Source organism: Polyodon spathula, chromosome 15 (assembly GCF_017654505.1).
Source record: "Polyodon spathula isolate WHYD16114869_AA chromosome 15, ASM1765450v1, whole genome shotgun sequence".
NCBI classification, from domain to species: domain Eukaryota; kingdom Metazoa; phylum Chordata; class Actinopteri; order Acipenseriformes; family Polyodontidae; genus Polyodon; species Polyodon spathula.
In genome coordinates, this window is record NC_054548.1 from 14528827 (window position 1) to 14536372 (window position 7546).

Consider the following 7546-nt stretch of genomic DNA (forward strand, 5'->3'; position numbering starts at 1 on the left):
GATGTTGTAGTGATATTTATTTTGTTTTTTGAAGTCATGTTCCTTCATTGTGAATTTCCTGATGATCCTAAATACACTTTAAACACATTTTAAAGTTCCTGTTCATGATTATAAGGCTTGGGGGAAATAATTAAGGTTGTTTCACATGTAATTTAAAATAATAACACTTGCACTCAAGTAACTTTTAACAGGTTGTTGTGTGCACAGTTAAATTTTGCAACATTCATTTGTCAGAATATTTGTACATTTTAGAGACAAGGGCATGCTGCTATTGCAAAATTATAAACAGAGCACTGTAACTATTTATAGTTTCAGAGTTGCTATGTGGAATCATCAATTGATTCAACACTTGGGGTGTGTTCATGAGTGCATGTACATGCTACGGAGCTCCACACCAGATCAATCATTAAAACCTTTTTTCATGTTGGTTTGAAATGCCTTGCTTTTATAAGAATTGCACTTTTTCAACAAAAGAGAAGGTTCTAAAATCACCACAACCTACCATTTGGTTCTATAAAGAATATGTAGGAACAATTAGGTACTTGTAACTGCATCCTTTGATAAGATTGCTATGCTATATATTCATTGCCTACTCTAGATGTACTTTTATGTCTATTAATAATAGACAAATGCCTGCACTCTGTGTGTCTTGGTGTCCATTTGAAATTGTATGAAGCGTTTAATCTTGTCATGTTGTTACAGTATGTATGTCTGATCATTTTTACAATAAAGTTTATGTTTTATAGTGTCAAAAGTGTGTTAAATATCTTATACATGTGGTTACTGGAGCTGCTGTTCAATATAACACTAGTACAAAAAATATATACCTGCTGTTCAATATAACACTACTTCAAAAAATATATACCTGCTGTTCAATATAACACTACTTCAAAAAATATATACCTGCTGTTCGATATAACAGTACTTCAAAAATATATAGTGATACTTACAAGAGTAGCAGGAAAATAAGAACCAGGTTTTTTTACTATTCACGTCACAAAATTATAAAGTAGAAAATAACGGCCAATGTTTCTTAAACTAATGTGATGTTTGTCTTTGTTGCTAATTAAAAAGTAAACAGTTTGATAGAGAATGCCTTCAGAATTAATTAATACTGCCTGCAGCAGTAATTACCCACGATGATTCATTGACGATTTATATAAAATGTGATTGTTGTGCTCTTTGAAGTCCCACTTCAGGTTTTCTGCAAGGCAGAGCATTACAGTTCACGTAGATTTAAAAGGATGCACTCAGTCTCTTTGAAGTTGGATCTGACTGGCTTGAGTGGCTTATTATTGTTATCGTCTCAGTGGCGGGATCTAGGCTTCAGAAAAGCATGGACAACGACACCTGTGCCTTCTGCCAGTTTTGCTGTCATTTCCACGCTTGTCTTTCTATTCCTTAAGGATATTATCTTCAAGTATTGTTCATCCTTATTAGACAGCTTTTCGGGTCTTCCAGTCCTGGGTTTGTCAATTACAGATGATGTTTCCCTGTACTTGTTGATTATGCTTTGAACACCACACCTTGAAAATTGAGTGATGCGAGCTTCTTCACTCAATGTTTTTCCTTCTTTATGCAAGTCAAGGTTGTTATAATAGTAGAAAACACTAGTGGAGTCTTTGAGTAAATGCAATGCATCAGAGTAGAAAGAAATAGAAATGCAACATGTCTAAGACTTTTGCACAGCAGTGTATATAAGTGTTTATCCTTATGGTTCTGTTTGGATAAACAAATGTCACAAAAGGTGACTGATTGGGTTGGAGACACAGAGCAGAAGCACTTCACAGACAACAGTGGTGAACTCACCCTCACAGTGATAGTCCTCTCTGGCCAGCCTGTATCCCTGAGGGCACATGCAGCGATACGACCCCAGCAGGTTCAGACATCTCCATTCACACCTCCGCTTCTCCTTCTGGAGCCCCTGGCATTCATTTATATCTGCAGGAGAGTGAGGTGCTTTTATACCCAAGTCTCTAACTTAAAAGCTTTACTGTATACACAGCTCTAGAAAGATAACTTAGCAGACCAGTAAATTCAACAATTTACTATAATAATATTAGCTTGAAAACAATTCTTAAATGGAACTGCTCATTCCTTACAAACTTACTATTGCTATTACTTGAATATCTATTGACTGTTTATTAACTTATAACAGAAATTCAACAAAAAGATAACTGCATGGAGAAGCCACCAAGCCACCAAGCAGCAAACAGATGATGAAATAAAACAAACAGGCAGTTTTCATGACAGACCGTCACTGGGATGCACCAGATTAAACAATTCTAAATTATTCAAGCAAATGAACAGGAAAAACATGTCTCACGGAAACATTCTTAAACTCTGATGTTCAGATTCTTCCATGCATTCTCCTCCAAATCTTGTCTTAACTGAATGATACTGACTCCTAGTTTTCTTCTAAATATAAAAACGAGACTTTTACCTCTGCAGTGTCTTTGATCCTTTTCCAGTTTGAAGCCTGGCTCACAATAACACCTGTAGCTTCCAAATGTATTGGAGCAGTGGTGCAGACAGCCGCCATTGTTCACTGTGCACTCGTCAATTCATTACTAATGTTTAGGCCTGAGAGGTACTGAATCTAAAATAAAAAAAGAGTCAGTGCTTTTCTTTTTCTAGTTTAAAATTCAAACTTGGTCACCTTTCTGAAGGCTTAAATTACCCCACTAAAAACATTACTAAAGCATTGCTTAGTTGCACTACTCTGCATTCTATCATAGAGGAAGAAGATATAACTATGCCATTGTTTATAACACTCATTGCCATTGCGTATTTACCATGTTTTTCTGTAGTTAACAATGCTTGCCTGTGAGTATGATTTCACCATGCTTTTGTAACAGGGCACAAACCACAGCAAACCTTTTAAAGGGGGCAAGTTTGGAACAGCAAAAGCATTTCAATTACCGCTATTCACAAGTTCTTTGGAAAGCAATTGAAAGCAAGCTTTTGCATACATGTCTTGAACAGGGAGATATTAACAACTGGACTAGATAATGATGGTCAAACACTACTAAGCATCAGATTTGAAGGGAGGATCCAGAGGCTTAAAAGTATGTAGCTTCTTACAGCTCTCCAAGCAATTTATCTCAGAAGAGTTACTGTGACAGTTCTGGTTGTGGAACATCCCTTATAGAAGTTTACCATACTAAAGAATAGCAAAATGCAATAAAGCCTAGCGAGAGCATGGTAAAGAATAGGTACTGTAAGCATTGTGAAGCCCGGATAGGTGTGGTAAAGCATATACAAAACACGGCAAAGTACAATACATTCATAGTAAAACCATGGGAAAATGCAAAATTGCCATGAATATTTACTGTGGTTAACTTTTCAGTTTTAGGGATTTGGAAACCTGCCACTTTCTCAGTTCAGAGTTTAGGTTGCCTGCTTGCCAGCACAGTGCAAAAGGGATGGCACACAGTGATGACACACAGCACGCTACTCCCTCTGTTTTTCTTTTATTCTTTGTTCTTATTTGTTCTTCCCGTGTCATAAACCTAAGTCTAGAACTCCTGGAATTGCTTTTCTCCCTTATTGGCTTGGTTTGTACACCAGAGTTAATGTCATGCCATTTTAGACAGCTATAGAAAAGGGCACATGCTTACATTTAGAGCACCGAGTCCCTGAGCAACATTTATGCAATGATTTATTGCTTTACATTTTAAAAGAGATAGCTTTTTATGTCTGGTTTCAACATTGCAATTGATTTCATTATCTTGTAATTTTTGGACAGTACAATACTGGAAGATTCTGAAAACATGAATAAAGCCAAGAAAACTCTCAGCACAGTTGGCTTCCATCTATGTCTGAGAAAGTAACATAAGTGCCAGTACATAACAGGTAATAATGGTCAGTGAGATACCATATTTAATTGGTCATGGTCACAGTGATATCTTACTATATTTTCATGCTATTTAATTTCATTTTAACAGTATTTTTACCCAGTCTTACATTTTGGCAGCAATTTCATCTGATCAGAAAGTCATCAGGTGTCAAGTGATATTTTGGATAACCATGTGCATTAAAGTCCTTTGAATTGGAAAACAGATGCATTATTAGTCATCAAAAATTATGGCAATATTGTAGATATAAAATGTATATAACTGTTGTTTTTACAAGCATATATTCTATTTTGACAGTTTGTATACGTATGATCAGTGATGAGTTTGATGTGAACTTGTAGCGCCTGTAACTGAATGCCAGGAAATGTTATGGTAACTGTAAGTATGAAAAAACTCTGGATGCCTCCATATCCAGGTAAATCCAACAGAGCAATCTCAGATGTACTAATATGTCAAACTAATATATATATATAGATATATATATATATAATATATTATAATATATATATATCAATTATTGAATTCAACTAATTGTAAATGTAACATGTCAATAGCAAATGTTATATATCCACTAATTGCTTAATTGTAGCACAATCCACCTCAAATATATACGGGATTCTTATGTTGAAACTGTGATTCAGTGTGGTTATTTCAAAAAAATATTGTTGTGCATCTGAATGTTTCAAGTCATTAACTGTATGAATTGTATCTAAGAGGAGACATTCACCTGAGCAGGACCTTTCATCCTCTGCCAGCAGGTAGCCTGGCAGACAGCTGCACTCATACGAGCCGAAAGTGTTGACACAAGTCTGCTGACAGTAACGCTGTCTCTCTGTACACTTATTAACATCTGCACATATGGAACAAGGTGTGTTAGCAACATACATATTCCGTTAGGGAATATACTGTGCACGACACATGACAGGTGTCCCTACCATAAAAAAGGAGGTTACACAAATCACAGTTTGAGTTAGATATCAAGTGTGTTTCAATGGCCAATGGGAGCACAAATCCGATTGTGATGCCATTCTCAGCTGTTTAGACCTTACTGCGCAGGAGAATGGCCTCTAGTCTGTTCATTAAAACATAAATACCAGCATACTAAGCAGAACAGCAGTTGTTTGAGCTCAGTATCCTTTTTGCTTAAGTTTCAGGGAGGCTCTTTTGAGGAGGACCAGACTAGTCATTTTCAGACTTTATCAGTCTGATCCACCGTATAGCCCAAATTATTTCAAAACTTGCAAATCATTACTAAGGTGAACAAAAACAGGGTTTTTTTGGGGCAATTCTAATTTCAATATCCATTTCACAACCAGCAACGTACAGAAAAGGATTGAGGATGCCAAGCTACTGAACCCTGATGGACGTAGTTCAGCCTGGTTCATTTGGCTATGTCTGCCACCTGACCAGTAGGGGTCACTGTGGTGTGGTGAGGAGACCCAGCCCGAACCAAGTGAAGATCAGAAACTTGACCGGAATCTAAACCAGTAAGCTGCAATTTGTATGAATCACCTCACACTTCTTTTTATCAGTGAAATTAGCTTAATATACTTCACACATTACAAAGCTATCAAAAATAATTATAAAACTGATGGTTCTGATACATGCATCTTAAAGCATACCAGGCCTATAAAATGTGTATATAATTAGCTCTTCAGGCTGTGTTGTTTACTGTACCTCTACATGTTCTGCCATCCACAAGCATTTTCTTAAAACAATAGCCCTGTGTAAGGGTGCTTAATACAGGTTTGAGTCGGTTGCAGGGTAAGAGAATTGTGGTTGCTAGCCGTTCATGGTATACAGTTTTTATTCCCCTAAGGAGTATGTCCTTACATAAACCACTTGGGGCTTGTGATTTACTGGGACATCCTCCTGCAGGGAATAAAAATGTTTAACACGAAAGATCATTCAAGTATCCTCTATGTATCTTTTTAAAAGTACATTTCTTTTCAAGGTGCTCTTGATGAAGGACCTACCAAATGGTAGATGTCCATAATTCGACCTGGCTTTCAGCTTGGGTGCATAACTCCCTGTTAAAACAATAAAGTCAGGTATGTACTGGACAACTTTGACTAATGCCTTCAATAGTTTAACGATTAGCAAAATGCATTTGACCAGTTTTGCATCAGTTTAGACAGTGTAAAATGATGCTTAACCTAAACACGCAGGCTTGACCCCACTCCAGGTGCCATTACGCAGACAAAAGATGTAGATGTCACCGCCCGAAAGCGTGTAACCGGGGTAACAGGAGTACTGCACGTAATACTTGGACTGCACGGGTTGGTCAAAGTTCGAAAATGGAAAGTGCCATGTGTTGACAATGGCGGTTAAGGACAAACAGGCCTCCTTTTGAAAGGCCCCACTGGCATCTTATCAACTGTAATTTCCACAAAATTAGGACACAAAACAGCTGTGTTGGTCACTCGATCTGGAAATCTGTCTGGTAAGATGTTTATTTTATCAAAGAGAGTTTCTTTAAATGGAGCTGTGAACAGCCCATTGCGTTGTGAACAGGGATACGGATAACCGGTTGAGGTGCAGCCAAATTCCCAGCATCAATCCTATGTACTCCAGATACTGACTGAATCCAAGACAAAGAAGCAGACCTTGTGTTACCTGAGGATGCTGTGACAGTTTCATGTTCCAATGCTAATGGTGTTGCCCGTGACACCTGGGAGGACAACTGTGAGGAATCTCCTTTTAGTTCTAAAGTCACTGTACCATAACGAGGCAAGGCTACCGTCACAGAGTTATCCGGTAAAACCGATTGTTCAGGAGGAGGTGAATCATTCCGATATGGTGAAGGTACATTGGGTGCTGATACAGGCGTCTCTATCTCAACTTCCACTTGTTGATGTTAAAGGCAATTGTTTTAAACCAGGAGCAGAGGTATGGAGAGGAGGAATTTCCTCCCTTGGGGCAGAACTGGCTGGATAGAGTTGACTCATTGAATAAAGGAGAATCAGATGCTATATATTTGAATGTATATGAAGCTGCTGAAGATAAAAACATGGCATCCTTAGTTGGTGTCGATGAAGAGATCATCGACATTGGGGTTTTGAATGTGGACATCAGAACCTCTGGAATTCTTTCAGGAGCCAGCCCTTCCACGGTCCTCTCCAGAACCTCCTTGGTTATATTCATATATAGGCATATTTAACAGTGCGCCTTGCCTTCTAATTAGAGGCTGCTCTGAGGGATCAGGCACATCTGGAATCACAGAACAGAGCTTGTTACACTGAGATACCTGCAAAAAAATTTAACTGAAAACTTAAGTAGGGGACAGCTATGGATTATATTATTATCTTAGAAATTAGAAAAGAGACTCAAAACATATTATACAAGGCTGCACCAAGTATTGCACAAATATACACCTCAGAGACCCACATGTGGGAAAAGTAACATCTAATTCATATTCTGTATGCATAACATTTGGGTGTATTTTTTTAATCCTACTTAATCCATTCTAATAAGAATGTATCTTGGACTGGTTTAATTAAATATTGAACCAATATTTTTTTGTATATATGTTTGTATATATAAAATAACCTCACATGCAGAATATTCATAATTGCCATCTGCATACACTGACTATAGAAGTATTGTAATGTATTCTTACTAGCAATTAGCCTTCTCTCCACTTAGCTATCACAATGGTAACATTTGCATTTTAGCTTTTGAAAAAAACT